This window comes from Artibeus jamaicensis, unplaced genomic scaffold, assembly GCF_021234435.1.
Source record: "Artibeus jamaicensis isolate MK-2021 breed Jamaican fruit bat unplaced genomic scaffold, CSHL_Jam_final contig_2259, whole genome shotgun sequence".
In the NCBI taxonomy this organism is placed as follows: domain Eukaryota; kingdom Metazoa; phylum Chordata; class Mammalia; order Chiroptera; family Phyllostomidae; genus Artibeus; species Artibeus jamaicensis.
The window spans coordinates 5,227,994-5,243,554 of NW_026521468.1; the positions used below are offsets into that span (position 1 = coordinate 5,227,994).

Genomic DNA, 15,561 nt, shown 5'->3' on the forward strand with positions numbered 1-15,561 from the left:
CAAGTACCCGCCAAATCAACAGTAATTTCCTAATACCAAGTACCGAATTAGTATTTGCATTTTCTTGATTTGCCTATGGATGTCATTTAAAAAAAAAAAAAGAAAACAGTTCGTCTGACTTGGGATCAGACCACACACTGTGACTGGCTCACGTATTTCTCGTCTTTTTAAATCTCCCGTTTTCTTCTTCCTCTTTTTCACTTGCACTTTATTTCATTTCCTTTTCAGTTTTTCTTTCTTTTCCCTCCTCTCTTTATTTTGTTTTTTAAGAAAACTAGAATCTTCCTCAGTCCAGATCTAGTTGGTGGCACCCCATGGCACTGTTTTAACGTCTTCCTCTGCCCTCCTGTGTTCTCTGCATGTTGGAAGTTGCATTTAAAAGGTCTAAGTAAATCAGCTTTGATTTTTCTTTACAAGACTCCTCATGTGGTATCGTGTACTTTCACGAGGAGGATCATAACACCTGCGTGTTTCTCATGTTGTGATGTTTTCAGCCCCTGATGAGCATTGCATGATAAGACACTGCAAATGATGATTCCATTTCAGCTTTATTAACTGGAATACTGAAGAAGACCATCCCTTCGCCGGTCAGTTGATTTACTTGAAATACACTTCATGTAAGAAAGGCATGATAGATGTGTGATTCTTTGCCTTTAGCAGTTTTCAAAATAATTGGTTCCTTAGTATGTCCAAAGGTTATTAGTCAATGAGGTTTATTAATATTATTATCATTATGAACACTCATGGATTTAAACATATTTGTTCTCTCTCAATCCACTGTAGTCGTTATCCTAACTGATGCTCCCATTTCCCCATCTTTGGCCAGTAGGTCCTGTTAAAGTTGGCACCTGGATCCTTTTGACAAAATGACTGGTTTCTTTGCTTTCTGGTCTAACAAGCTGTTCCAGGCTCATTACAATTTTTAAAACAGTTTTATTGAGGTATAATTGACATACAGCGGACTACATGTATTTAATGCAAACGGTATGTTTTGAAGTGCGGTGTACATCACCACGAGATAGCACACATCCATGCCCCCCAAAGATTCCACATACCCCTTCCCTATCCCTCCTTCTTGCCCTCTCTTCTCCTACCCCTTTCCCCAAGCAGCCTCTGACCTGCTGTTAGTCTTTATGGGTTAATTTGCATTTTAAGATTTTATATAAATGGAGCCATACATGACGTCCTTCATGTCTGGCTTCTTTTCCTCAGCATAACTACCTTGAAACTTGTCCACGTTTTGTGCATCACTAGTTCATCCCTTTTTATTGCCGAGTAGTCTTTCACTCTGTGGCTGTACAACAACTGGTTTCTCTGTTTGCTTGTTGTGGGCATTTGCATTCCAGTTTTGGGCTGTTATAAACAAAGCTGCTATAAACATCCACATATAAGTTTAGAAAATGTTTTTTTTTTTCAATTTTATTTATTATAGAGGGGAAGGAGAGAGGGAGAGAAACATCAATGTATGGTTGCCTTTCGTGAATTCTGTGCTGGAAATTGTCCTGCAGGGAAGCAGTCTGCAACCCAGGCATGTGCCCTGACTGGGAATCAAACCGCGATCCTTTGATTCGCAGGCCCGTGCTCTATCCACTGAGCTACACCAGCCAGGGAGAAAATGTTTTTAATTTAATGATTTTTAGAGAGAGAGAGAAGAGGGAGAAACACTGATTTGTTGTTCCACTTATTTATGCATTCACTGGTTGATTGTTGCATGTGCCCTGACCAGGGATCAAACCTGCAGCCTTGGCATATTGGGACACTCCTGTAACCAACCGAACCACCCGGCCAGGGCCCCATGTTGGTTTTTGTGCAGACATCTGCACAAATTCCTCTTGTGAAGACCTAGGAGTGCGATGTCTGGGCCATATGATCAGCGTCTATTGCACTTTAAGATACTGCCAAACTATGCCCTGGCTGGTGTGGCTCAGTGGATTCAGTGCTGGACTGCAAAGCTGAGGGTCACTGGTTCGACTCCCAGTCAGGGCACATGCCTGGGTTGCAGGCCAGGTTCCCCAGTGTGGGGAGTGCAAGAGGCAACCACACATTGATGTTCCTCTTCCTGTCTTTCTCCCTCCCTTCCACTCTGTCTAAAAAATAAATAAATAAAATCTTAAAAAAAAAAAGACACTGCCAAACTATTTCCAAAATGTTTATACAATTTAACTTTCCCACCAACAGTATGACCCATCCCTGGTGAAGTCATTCATGATAAATTTAGCCATTTTCATTGGTATGTAGTGATAACTCATTATGGTTTTAATTTGCATTTCCCTAATGAGTAATGAGTATCTTTTCATGTGCTTACTTGCTATCCATATATTTTTTCACTGTGGTGTATGTGCAAATCTTTTGCACATTTTTTTCCTCACCCGAGGACATGCTTATTGATTTTAGAGAAAGGGGAAGGGAGGGAGGGAAAGAAGGAAAGAAACATTGATGCGAGAGAGAAACATTGATTAGTTGCCTCTCTCATGCGCCCCCAACCGGGGACCAAACCCACAAACTAGGTATGTGCCCTGATCTGAAATCAAACCCAGGACATTTTGCTTTCTGGAATGATGCTCCGACCAGCTGAGCCACTCTGGCCTTCCAAAGGTCATTCAGCAGAAGAGCCAGCAGGACTTCTGGCTGCAGGCTAATTGGAGAGTGAGCTGGGCTCAGAGGACCACAGATCCTCAGGACTGGAGAGACTCGTGGCCAGGGGCCGGGCCCAGAGGGACTGGGCGCTGTGCCCAAGGTTCTCCAAGGCCAGATGGCAAACTGGTGGCTGAGCAAACAGATTAGTGGCAGGTGCCAGTTTTCCTGGTCTTACACCTGGTTCTAGTTTTTGCATATTTGAAATCTGGTCATTTAATTTTAAGTTAAATATTCTAAGCAAATCATATCATGTGAAGAGAGAAACAGGAAACTAACAGTTCCCGTCAGGTTAGGGAAGTGAATCCTTCTGTGACCTCATCAACATTTACCCTAAACAGACCTATTAAAAGCTCCTTTGGACTTCCCCCACCCCTGCCTCCTCCTCGGAGGGAGTAAGTACCACCTTCTTGGCCTGACAAACAGAATTGGCATTCGCCAGCCGCCTCGGGCAATGACCTTCTCTGCCTGAGTGGGTGGTCAGCTGCACCACCCTGGAGAGGCCTGAGAGCCAGGAGGTGGCTTGCTGCGGCCCTTCGGCAAGGCCTTGTTTTTTGGAGAAAGCTGCGCTTTCTCCATCTAGAAACGTGGCGGGGTTTGCTGCCTTCGAACCGCCACACGTCCAGACGAAACTGACATTTTTAGTAAGCACTGCAAGGGTTCTCAGCTTCAGCTAAGACAAGAACCACCTGGGGTGTTCTTTTAAAAATGCAGCTCACCCCTCTGTAGGCACGCGCATCCTGATCAAGCAGGTCTGGCCTATGGCCTGGGAACGAGAGTTTGTGTGGGGGCCCCCATTTGTAGAAACACTGAATTGGGGATCCTCCTCTCAGCTGGTCGTGCCAGGCTGCTCTCGTGTGTCCTTTCTAGTGACTCGGGCTGAGAGGAAGGGCCTTTGTTTCCCACCATCCCCCCTGCCCGCTAATACTGATCGAGGGCCTGCATGGCCAGACACTGGTTTGGGTGCTGGGGATGAAGCCACACAGAGTGGCGTCTCTTCCCTGGCGGGGCTGACCTTCCTTCCCTTCGTGGTGTGTATGGAAGCTTCCTCCCCATCTTTCCTGGCTCGATAGCCCGTTTCTCCTTAGTGATAGTGCTGAGTAACTGCGCTGTCCGGATGTATCACGCAGTTTATTTGTTCATGTATTGAGGGATGTCTTAGTCGCTTCCACGGTTTAGCAATTATGAATAAAGCTGCTATAAATTACCCACATGTAGATTTTTGTGTGGACACAGTTTCCATCATTCTTATTTACTTATTTTCTTAAACTTCCGGACTTGAAGTTTGAGAGAGTTGTGCAAAACCAGCAAGTGCTGGAGGGTTCTGAGGAAGCGCTGACACCCAGCAGGGGCCTCAGACGTAGGTGCTTCTGACCCGGTTCCTTTTTCCGTCCTTTCAGATTGACTCAGCAGTGACTCACACCCCAGTAAACTAACCAAGAAAGAGAGAGAGGATTTACTGTCCAGTGACTTTCAAGAGCTGATTTCTTACGCCCTTCTCAGCAGAGCCAAACATGGAGGGCTGTGAAGTGTGCCATCCACCCAAAGGCACAGGTGTCCGTGTGCGCTGGGCGGTCTCCAGGCTTCCAGCTCTCAGGTGTTCAGCATTTGTTTCTCTCCGACCAGATCCTCCGCCTCGGCCGTCACCCATTTCTGACCTTCCCTGAGAGGGTGTTTCCTGCTGTGTCTGTGGGAAGCCAGGCTTCCGTGGCCCCCACACATGCAGAGGGGGACAATGGGTGCAGCTCTGTCTCTGAGGAGCGGCTGGCGTGGCTCTGTCAACCACGGCCCAGGTCACGTCTCTCCCCCACGAGTTCTGGTTCCCCCAGAATCGAGGATGACTGCATCTGGGAACCTCAAATTCGGATGTTAAGTTGAACAATAAAAAGATGAACAACCCAATAAATGAATTAGGGAAGAGACCCAAACCAGCATTTCACAAAGGAAGATACAGACGGGCGATAAGCAAGTGAACATGATCAGTCAGAAGGAAACACAAACTAAAAACATGATAAGAAGCCACCACACATCCACCAGCAGGGCTAGTTAGACAGCCATCACCAGGGGGAGCAGAGCTATGGGGCAGCCGGGACCCTCGTCCAGTGCCCGTGGGGGCGTGAAACAGCACGGGCAGCTTCTTAGGAAGTTCAACATCTACCCGCCTGTGACCCAACAACGCCACTCCCAAGTGCTTCTCCAAGAGAAATGGAAGCAGTTTTACAGGAAGAGTTGAGAGCGTGCCCGCTGCAGCCCTGGCCCGCTCGGCACAGCTGGTGGGAGTGTCGGCCCAGGACCCTTGAGTTGCAGCTTCGATTCCCAGTCAAGGCCATGCCTGGGTTGCGAGTCGGATCCCCGATCCAGGAGCATACAGGAGGTAACCGATTAATGTTTCTCTCTCTCTTTTCCACTCTCTCTAAAAGCAATGAAAAAAAATGTCCTCAGATGAGGATTCAATTTAAAAAAAAATTAGAGAAGAATGTTCCTTGCGGCCCAAACTGGAAAGGGCTCAGCTGTTCCAGAACACAGCACCGTGAGGTGTGGGCGGGGTACCCACGCAGTGGACCACAACTCAGCAACGATGAGAAGTTGGGAACTACCGGAGCACACCGCAGCGGGGGCGTCTCACCACGTCCACACGTCCTGCTGCGCGCCATCCTGCTCACTGCGGCTGGTCCCTCCGAGAACAGAATCAGGTCATCGGGTGCTTGGAGTGGAAGCAGATCAAGGGGTAAAATAGAAAATGCGACGGAACCCCAACAACACCAGTCCTATGAGAGAAGCCACGTGCTCCTGCACCCCAGGCCTTCCGGCTCAGCATCACCATTTATTCCCCTAGAGTTCCTGGGCCTTGCTCCCGTGGCCCCGTTTGTCCCTTCCACAATGCAACATGTGGGAGCCCGAGTGCTCTCTGTGTGTGTAATTATAATGAACTACATAATTTGCAGTTTCAACCACTAAGTGTACAGTTCAGTGGCATTAATTCTGTTCACGATGTTGGCCAGCAAGCACTGCTGTTTAGAAAATTGTTTCATTACGTCAGACAGAAGCTCCGTACCCATTAAGCAGTAACACCCTGTTCCCTCTCCCTCCAGGCCCTGGTAACCTCCAGCCCACTTTGTCTCTGTGGGCCCACCTATTGTGGACGTTTCACATGGGTGGGACAATACAATCTGTCCTTTTGTGTCTGGTTTATTTCACTGAGCATCATGTCCTCGAGGCCCACGCTGGGGCATGTATCAGAACTCCATTCTTTTCATGGCTGAGCAACATTCCATTTGCGTGGACGGAGAGACCGCATCTTGTCCATCTCCCGCTGGAACTGCGGTGGCCTCCACCGTCCGGCTGTGGTGAGTAATGCTGCAGTGGACAGTGGCGTACAAGTAGTTTTCTCTTTTTTAAATCTTTTTTTTTTTTTTAAGATTTTATTTATTTAGAGGGGAAGGGAAGGAGAGAGGGAGAGAATATCAATGTATGGTTGCCTCTCGTGCGTCCCCTGCTGGGAACTGGCCTGCATCCCAGGCATGTGCCCTGACTGGGAATTGAACTGCGGTTGTTTGGTCTGCAGGCCCGCGCTCAATCCACTGAGCTACACCAGCCAGGGCAAGTAGCTGTTTGCATTCTTACTTTCAGTTCTTCTGGGTAAATGCCCTGGAGTGGAATTGTTGGCTTTTATGGAAATTCTCTGTTTGGCTATTTGAGGACCCAGACTGGTCTCCACAGCAATTTGACACTTGCACAGCAACGGGTGAGGGTTCCAGTGTTGCCGCGTCCTCCTCAATCCTTCCTTCCCCTTCCCTCCTTTCTTCCTCCCCTCCACATGCTTTTGCACACACAGTGTCCCCTTCTGTCCCCGGTGTCTCTCTGAAGCCATCCCTGACCCTGTCTAAGTCTGTCCTTCTCCCCCTGCCCATCCTGGGAGAGAATCATTGCTCAGCGTCCCGAACGTCACACGCCGTGAGCTCCCTGAAGACTGGTGCTCGGTACGTTTCTGACCCATCTCCCCGTCCCCAGCACCAGCACAGGCCCGTGCTCCCAGTGCCCCCAGACCCGGTGGGGCCGGAATGGAAGCAGCAGCCCCCGCTCTGACGGAGAGTGAGATGGTTTCCCTCTCCCGCATCCGCCTCCACCTCTGAACGTGTTCATAGAAGGGAACCGGGTGTGGAGGAGAATTACATGCATAGGAGAGTTGAATAGAGAGACAGTGGGGTCATCTCTGGATGTCTTTCTTTGCTTACCATTCGGGGGACACACCTGCATCTGAGGCCCCTTGAGCTCTGGAGGAAAAGAGAGGTCAGGAAATGCGAGGACTGGCCACCTGGTGGATGGGCGTGAGCAGCGGGGTTCCAGGATTAGATTCAGCTGCCAGAAAAGTGAGACACCCCCCCCACAGGAACAGTGGCTTCTGTGCACCAAAGTCCAGAGCAAGCTGTGTGGGGCTGGGCTGGCCGCTGTCTCCAAAACTTGCCAGGGGCGCGGACTGTCCAGTTTGCTAGGCCACCCTCCTAGGGTGTGGTCCTCGTGGTCTGAGGCAAACCAGCAGCGGGAATTCCAGAATTGGGACAGGGGAACGACTGAAGGAGAAGGGTTCTGGGGAGGCACCTGGAACTGCCCCACGAGGCTTGCTTGGATCCTCTTGGCCAGAACTTAGTCACATGGCCACACCTAAATGCTGGAGGGGCTGAGACAAACGGTGTTTATTCTGGGTAGCCGTGTGCAAGCCAAAAGTTGAGAGCTCTAATAGTTCTACAGAGGAAGAGAAGAAGCAGAGAGGAGAAAATGGCAGCCAGCCTGCGGGTCTGCCACAGACGGATGACAAACACGTGCTGAGCACCGGAAGTGCCATGCCTCCTGCATCGTGCTCGACATTGTCCTTATTAGTCACTTCAAACCCTCGAAGGCAGGCAGGCCTTGCATCCCATCTCGATGAGTAGGAAACAAGCTCAGAGCACCGGTTACACAACCGCTGGGGGCCAGAGCTAGGACTACGACCTTTGTCAGGGACTGAGTGTTGTGTGCCCCCCAAATTCCTATGTTGAAGCCCTAGCCCCCAACAGGATGGTATTAGAAGGGGGCCTTGGGGGAGGCCATTAGCTTTAGACAAAGTCTCGAGGGCGGGGTCCTTATGATGGGCCAGTGACTTTGCAGTCAGTGCTCTCTCTCTGCCTTGGGTGTCACCTCAAGCCGGCACCAGAGCCAGCACCAAGAACAGGATCTGCCATCACCTTGACCTTGGACTCTCTCATCCAAGGTATTTTGTTGTAGTGGCCTGAGCTGCCTGAGACAGAATTCAAAGGTTCTCCTGCCACACCTGGCTGCCTTGGGAGTCTGGGTAGAGGGTAGAAGGGGGAAGTTCAGCTGTCTTTTTCTTATGCTTGGACCAGCTCTCCAGGCCAGAAAAGGAAGCAAAGGTCTGGAGGAGAAACAATCAGTAATGCTTTTTAATAAGCAATTGCCCCTTCGTTTTCAACTCTTGGGGTGAGGGGTGCAGATTGAGTGCAGGAGACAGTGGCCTTGCGGGACTGATCCACACACACCATGCGAGCTTGGGCAGGGGTGTGGGCACGGCCGGTCAGTGCGTCTGGGCGTCTGTCCCCTGTCCACCCTGTGGGAGGAGGAGGAAGGGCTGAGCGGGGCTCTGCCTGCATTAGAATCTTTGGGGAGCTTTGCACATAGTATGTTCCCCGTCCTGGGTACTTTCCCTCTTCAGCCAGGGTCCAGAACCAGATATTATGGTAATAATGTTTCTACTTTTTTAAAATTTTTTTACTGCAGTAAGAACACTTGGCATGAGCTCTACCCTGTGAAATTCTCACGGCACAATGCAGCTCGTTGACCTGGGGACCGTGTGTGCAGCAGATGTCCAGGGCTTTTTCCTCGTGCTTAACTGACACCGATGCTGGCTGATCAATAACCCCTTTTCCCCTGTCCCGGCCGTGGCAACCACCATTCCCGTCTTTAACTCTATGAACTTGACCTCTGTAGGGTAACTCATATTAAGTGGAATCGCGTGGGGTTTGTTCTTCTGCGAGTGGCTTATTTCACCGAGCGTAATGTCCTCAAAGTTCATCCGTGTTGTCACATGTTCCATTTCTCTCTCAATGCTGGAGTGTGTGTGTGTGTGTGTGGTCTGCGGCATCCATTCATCTGCTGATGGACATTCGAGTTGCTCCCACGTCTTGGCTGAACAGTGCTGTAATGAACACAGGAATGTTAATATCTCTGAGATCCTGATTCCAGTTATTCTGGATCAGCTCCCAGACGTGGGGCTGCTAGGTCAAATGGAAGTTGTGTGTTTAATGTTTTGAGCAGCCCCCACACTGTTTCCCATGGAGGCTGCACCCATTACACCCCCCCAGCAGTGGGCAAGCCCCCCTAGCAATGGACAACATCCTCTTGGACACTTGTTGCTTTTGCCTCTTTTTGATAATAGCCGTCCTGACAGATGTGACATTTTGTTCTGAGAAAAGTAACCTCTCCCCACAGGTTACTGTTCTCTGGCTATAAAAGTGTTTGAAAGAGCCACTTTATGGTCAGAAAGTGTTTGTAAAAGGACTTGAATCCCTTACACAGAACAAAATGTTTTGAATTTTGCCCAGAGAAGACTTTTTGGACAGATGCAGAGAGACTTCATGATAGGAGTCCCCACTGTGTCAGCTCAGACAGCACCTCCGCCCCTCAGAGTCGGCCATTCGCTCATTCGAGTGACCCGGACCTCCCGGCTCCAGGGCAGGGGGCCAGAGACGCAGTGAAGGGTCTTGCCGAGCTTACCTGGCCGTGGGGTCTACATGAGACTGAGACATAGTTCTGTCCTCATGAGATCCACCTCCGAACCGCTTTGAACAGCCCAATATTTCAGTAGGGAAGTAAGACCAAAATTTGTAGAGAGAAATCAATACCTTCTCATGTACAAACAATATACCAGTTAGATGATATGTTGGGAAGGAAGGTCTCATTCGAACCATGAACAGAACAGATAGAATATCTGAGAGTAAACATTTTAAGAAACATGCCAAACCTCCACAGGGAAAACGTGAAACCATTCCCCGAGGCCCTGCTCAGAAAGCCAGGCGTGTTCTCTCCCAGGTAGGAAGAAGGCTCCACGTGGCAAAGGCAGCTTGTACATTTAACACGGTCCAAAGAAAATCACCCGGGGGCTTTTTATCTGAAAGGAGACAAGCTGATTCTAAGTTTACACTGAAAACATAAACAAGCAAGAAGAGCCAGACCTCGAGAAGGGAGAGCAAAGGGGGAGGACTGGCCTGCTCTGCAGTCTCGGGAATTAGCCCAGTGTCCTGAGCACGGGCCCAGGACACAGACAGAGTGACAGAGCAGAAACCCGGAAACAGGACCCCATGCCATGGAAACTCAGTGTGCAAAATGCACCCTGTCATCTCGGATCTGAGAGTGGACCTTTTAGTAACTCTGGGCAACCAGGTAGCCACCTGGAAAGAGGGAAGAGAGATGCAACCTCACACTGATCACCAGGACAGCCCTCAAATGGGGCAAGGATTTAAACATAAAAAAATAGATGAAGCCCTTTGCCCTCAACAGGAACGAGAGTGGCGGTGGGCCCAGGGCTGCACCACAGCGATCTCGGTGCCGTCTCACCCACCCTACTCAGATGGAGCTCTGGTTTTCAACCGAAGTTTCTCACGCAAGGTGCCTTGTTTAAGCTTCCCTACCTGGTTACTCCCAAAGCACAGGAGGCGACCTGAGGCCACCCCAGAGCACGGGGCCCCAGCCGCTGCACCGCTGCTCCTGTCTGCCGACCCGACCCGGCCTTGTGGCTACGGAGGCAGGGCACAGGCTTGGTGGAGGCGGGGGTCGGGGCCCAGGACAGGTCTAGGAGCAGCCTTGCCTCAGAGCAGCTCCGCGGTTGGGCCCACAGACCAGAGACACACAAGTGGAGAAGGCAGGGGCGGGTGTTTGGGGCTTTGAGTCTGGGAGCTGGTCAGGAAAGGTTTCTCAGAGGATGTGTAGAACTGGTTCTCTCGTTGGGTTGGGGATAAGCAGACGAGCAGAGAGGAAGAGAGACCTTAGCTTCAGATCAGAACAGCTAAAGCCAGGGACACCAGGAGGGACCCTGGGAGAAAGGGTCAGAGACTGGACCAGGCTCAGACACAGGACAAGGCCCTGAATGCCAAGATCATGATGGACACAGGTCCCATGGCACTCAAGGGCGCACAATCCTATCAGCTCCTCAGCCAACCTGGTGTGGCATCGGCTTGGTTTTTCCAACAGATGAATGAAGAGAGCAGAGGTTGAGGGCCCCGCCCAAGGTCACAGCCTGGACTGAAGCCGAGGGTTGCCTGACTCCAACCCCGAGCTCCTTCTCCTATGTCACACCACTCCTGGGGGTCAGGAGTCCGCCCTCTCAGCACCCTGGCAGCTGGGACAGGTTTCTCAGCAGAAGCCAGAGTGCATGACAGGGCAGTTTGGGACAATGTGGTTGGGCTGGGGGAAGAGGGTGGAGGACGAGGGGCCCCAAGAGGATGGCCAGAGGGGTGTGCACTTGCAGCCCTGTCCCTGGACACGGGGCTGCCCTGGCACAGGGAAACCTCTCCCAAGTCCCCTCCTCAGGGCGTGGCCCGCACGCCTCTCGCCTCGAGTGAGCTGAGTGGAGAGGGTGAGGTCTCAGCCAGGGCTGTGGCTTCAGGGCCACCTCCGTGCCCACAACCCCAGATCCTGGGTCCCCTATTCAGATTCATCTCCTGAGCTACAGGTGACACATCCTGCTTCCTAGACATTTGTCCACAGGCACCTGAAGTGCACCATGCCAACCTTCCTCCCTCCCAACCTGCCCTTTTCTCCCGAGATCCCGATCTCAATTCACAGTAAGGCTGGGTCCCTCGCTGCTCAAGGAAGGGTCCAAAGGCTCATTGCTACCCTGTCCTCCGACATATGCTCTTTTCCCCCTGCTGCCCCTCTCTCACCAGGACGGCTGCAGGGACCCCTCACTTTGCCCCCTTTCCCCACTGTTCCAGCCAAACACGGCTGTGTGCGCTCCTCTGCTCGAGTCCTCCAGGGTACGTCTTCCTAAAACCTTCCACACACGTGTTCTCAGCAAAGCCGTCCACGATGGCCAGATCAGAGGCAGCCGACGTGCCCGTCACAGGAGGAACGGGGAAGCGAACTTGCATCCACACCACGGAACGGGCGTCGGCCACACCAGAGGTGAAGTCCCGGCACACGCCGCCACGTGGCTGGACCCCCCGAAACACAACGCCAATCCACAGAGGGAGAGACAGAAAACCAGGGGCTCAGAGGGGCTGGGGGCAAACGGGAGGTGACAGGTCAGGGATCCGTGGTTCTCCTCGGGGGTGATGGAGATGTTCCAATGTAGACTGTGTGAGTGTGAATTACACAGACCACCACCATCAAATGGAAACGTCAAACGGGTAACCTGATGACAAGGAAACTGTCTCAATCAAGCCATCCTTAAAGACAACCACCCAACTCCAATCCCCCAGGGCGTCCCACCTCTAGCTCCTCCCTGGACCCCGGTATCCCCACCCTGATGTTGGTCTTTCTGGAACTTGCAGGGTCTCCCCTCCCTGGAACACATGCCTTCCTCTCCACGGAGCGACCGTCCCCGTTCTACGTTCGGCTGTTTCATGCATCACCGTCCGGGCTTCCCCGACCTCAAGACAGGGGGGAGCTGCTGCTGAATGCTCCCCAAACTTCTACACCCCCTTAAGCATGCTACTCCCCCCACGGAGTCATTACTTGGCTGCCCTCCCCCGCAGATGGCAAGGTTGGGATGCTGGCGCCACTGGCCTCGTTCGCAGCAGTGTCTGGGACACCCTGTTCCTACACCAGACGATGAAGAAGCAGCCAGGATGCCCCAGGCACTCTTCTAGCTGTGAGGGATGCAACGGTGACTGAGTTCCTGCCCCACGGAGGGGCTCACAGTCTGGTGGGAAGGCAGGTAGAGTGTGGTTCGCAGTGAGAAACTGGGAGGTAGCCAGCGATGAGGCTGCAGAGAAAAGCCCAGAGAAGGAGGGAACAGAACGTGCTGGAGGCTAGGTGACTAAAGGCGTTTGGGGAGGGCTTCTCCGAGGGAGGACTCCGTCTGAGCGGAGGCCTGAATGAAGCACGGGAGGGTCTCAAAGGGCACCTGCCCAGGGGTTGAACAAGGGCACAGGGGAGAGTAGGGGAGAAGGGGCAGGACTGGCCCTCCTGAGCGGCACGGCCTGCGTGGTAGGGCTTGGCACCAAGAGCTCACCACGCCAGCTGCAGGACGGTTGGTCCTCAGTCTGCTGCCGCGTATTTGAGACCACGTCGAGTCACTCCACTTCCTCACCCAAACTTAGTATTTTCAGTGGGGCCTCTCAAGTTGCTCTCTCGCTCACTGTTCCCCAGGATGGCCCTTGGGTAGTCAGGGTAGTAGGGTGCTGTGATATGAACCCCAGGGTCAGCGGGGCGCCGAAGGAGACGTAACTCCCGTCCAGTGGAGCAGGTGGGCTGGTGGATCCTCCCCGGGGCCTCCTGCATCCAGCCAGCAGGCGAAGGCGGACGACCACGCGGGCCAGCCAAGCCTCGGAGGGGTGCGTATCACTCAAATTGCAGCACCCGGCCGGCCACCCAGCCCGCGGGAGGCTGGCACGTGGCTCCTTATTCCCCTAGGCCAGCACAGCCTCAACAGCACTCCCCACCCCAGGCCCTCCCGCCTCGTTCTGTGCACCACCGAAGCCTCAGCCTTCCACGGGCCACTCATCTACCGGACCTGCGGCACCCTCTGCTCAGCAGGGCGAGTGGCTGGGCGTCACTGGGCCTGGGCTCGAAGCCCGGAAGACCCACCGGGACTCGCCCTCACTGTGGCGGCTGCCCAGGCTCCCTTTCAGCCCGTCTGGGGACAGTGAGCTCACTCCCACCACCGCCTCTGCCCGCACTGCACTGCCTGTCGTGCAGGCTGGGTCTGTGTGTTCTGTTCAAAATAATCTCCTCCAAGACCTGGCTTGAGTCCCACCTGCTCCTCACATACCCTGCCCGCCACTGTGTGTCACTCACACCTCCTATCTGGAGCTCTCCCACCTATCAGCTTGCACACCAATGCACCAACTGCTTGCAGAGAATGCCCTGGTACCAAGGGCAGAAGCCTGAGGTGGGGTACTCTCCAGCCCCAGGACAACTGGGCAGTGACGCCTGCAGCGCAAGGTGGGAAGGGGCAGCTGAAGGTCTGGGGAGGGTATCAACGGGCACCCTGAGCGCCCAACAGAGGGGGGAGAGGGGCCTCCAGCTCCAGAGTCAGAACACCATGGAAATGGCTCCCGCCTTAGATCAACACCCCCGCAGGGGCTACACAGAGCAGGGGCGCGCGTGCCAGCAGGGCAGAATTAGGAGACACGAGAGGGAGGCTCCTGACTCCAGGGCGCCGACAGGAGCCGCAGGATCCTGAAGGGCACCCGTGGCGCCTGCTTTCTAAACCCTAATCCGACTGAGCGGCTAAGCGGCAGGGGGCGGGCATACCTCGTTTTGTCACTTTCCAAGCTTGGCTTTCCTGAGCTTCTCTGGCCCTCCGAGAGCGAGGCGACTGTGACTTGCTTTTTCTGTGTGGGCAGGAGCCAAGCCCGTAACATCTCCGGGGTCTGCCCGCATGAAACAGTCCTCAGAGACCCAGACCAGTGTCGCTGCCTGGACAGGCCAGAATCAAGTTTTGAAAGACCGTCTCAGGAGTATCTTTTCCTACTGCATACAGTGTACCTTTTAAACTTAACTCCATCAGTTTTAAAAGTAGTTTTCGGAGTGCTCTAAGTAGCCAATGGGTTCATCAGCACCACTACTGTCTACTGGACTATTTACAGATCTGTGATGTAGGTACACAGAATGGTCCTTATTTCCTAAGAGCGGTCAGGAACCTGAGACACAGAAGCAGTTTAGGACTTGGATGCCGGCCAACCCCGATGGTGAGCACGTCCTTCATTTGCCTCGGGGCTCTGGCTTTAAGGAGCCCCAACTGAACCAGATTCTGAGTGTATCCAGCTTCCCTTTGTTCTTCATGTAAAAGAGGGCTCAGATCTGGGGGGCCTGCACTGCATGTAGACACAGCACCCTAAGAGTTGGAAGTATTTCCAAGGTGCCCAAACACAAGCCCCTTTCACCTCTCCTAGCTCTCCAGGCACTTGGGAAAGTAGAATATTCTGACTTGAACACGACCGACCGTAAGCAGGACAACAGGGCATGTCCAGGGCAGGTGGACCCCTGGTGCCCACCACCTCCCTTTCCAACAGGCCACCTACGTACGCAGCCCTGGCACCGCAGAGACCGCCCTGGAGCACCTGGCAGGAGCTGTCAAACGCCGTCCCTCCACAATCGCACTGGGAGACTGGCCTCCATTCCATCCACACTCCCAGGCTGCGAAGTGTGAAGAACGCCAGGAGAGCGCCCAGAGCCATTGCACGCCTGTCTTCCTGCGCGCACTCCCACCCGAACACCTCTCCAGGAATTACACACCAGCGGTTGGAGGGGGATACTATCACTGAGAAATCCATAACCAACCAACTGCACCAAAGCAGAACTTTGCCCACTGAGTCTGAGGTCATTCATGAGCAAAAAACCCCAGTGAGGCTGACAGTTGCTGCCTTAGTTTTCACTTCAAAGGCCCCATTTTGGAAATTTCTGCTCAGCTTTGCCACAGTTAGCCCGGGTGGACCGTGTGACCAGTGGCCCCCAGCAGGCTGGCGCTGCACTGAGCTCCTTCTCACGCATGGTCACTGCAGAGAAGGAACTGAAAACTCCCCTGCCTGAGCTGGGCAGCCACCGTGGAGGTCAGATGCTGGGCTCTATTCAGGAACCAGACCAAGAATATCAGCGGAAATTCCTTGGGTTTCGTTTCTTTTCGGGTCACTCTCTGAACAAATTTTACTTGGTGTTCTGCAGCCTGGGCCACATGTGAGTAAACGGGCCTAGGCTCCCCCTAAAAGCAGA

The 15,561-nt window shown here is 52.9% G+C and overlaps 1 long non-coding RNA gene across 1 annotated transcript; it reads left to right on the forward strand.

Moving 5' to 3' along the window:
- The first annotated feature begins 4,585 nt into the window (after positions 1–4,585).
- Positions 4,586–8,753, forward strand: LOC119058617 (uncharacterized). The gene is made up of 3 exons (XR_005084276.2): positions 4,586–5,008; positions 5,727–5,981; positions 8,407–8,753. It is a non-coding gene; the product is annotated as an uncharacterized LOC119058617 (long non-coding RNA).
- The last annotated feature ends 6,808 nt before the right edge of the window (positions 8,754–15,561 follow it).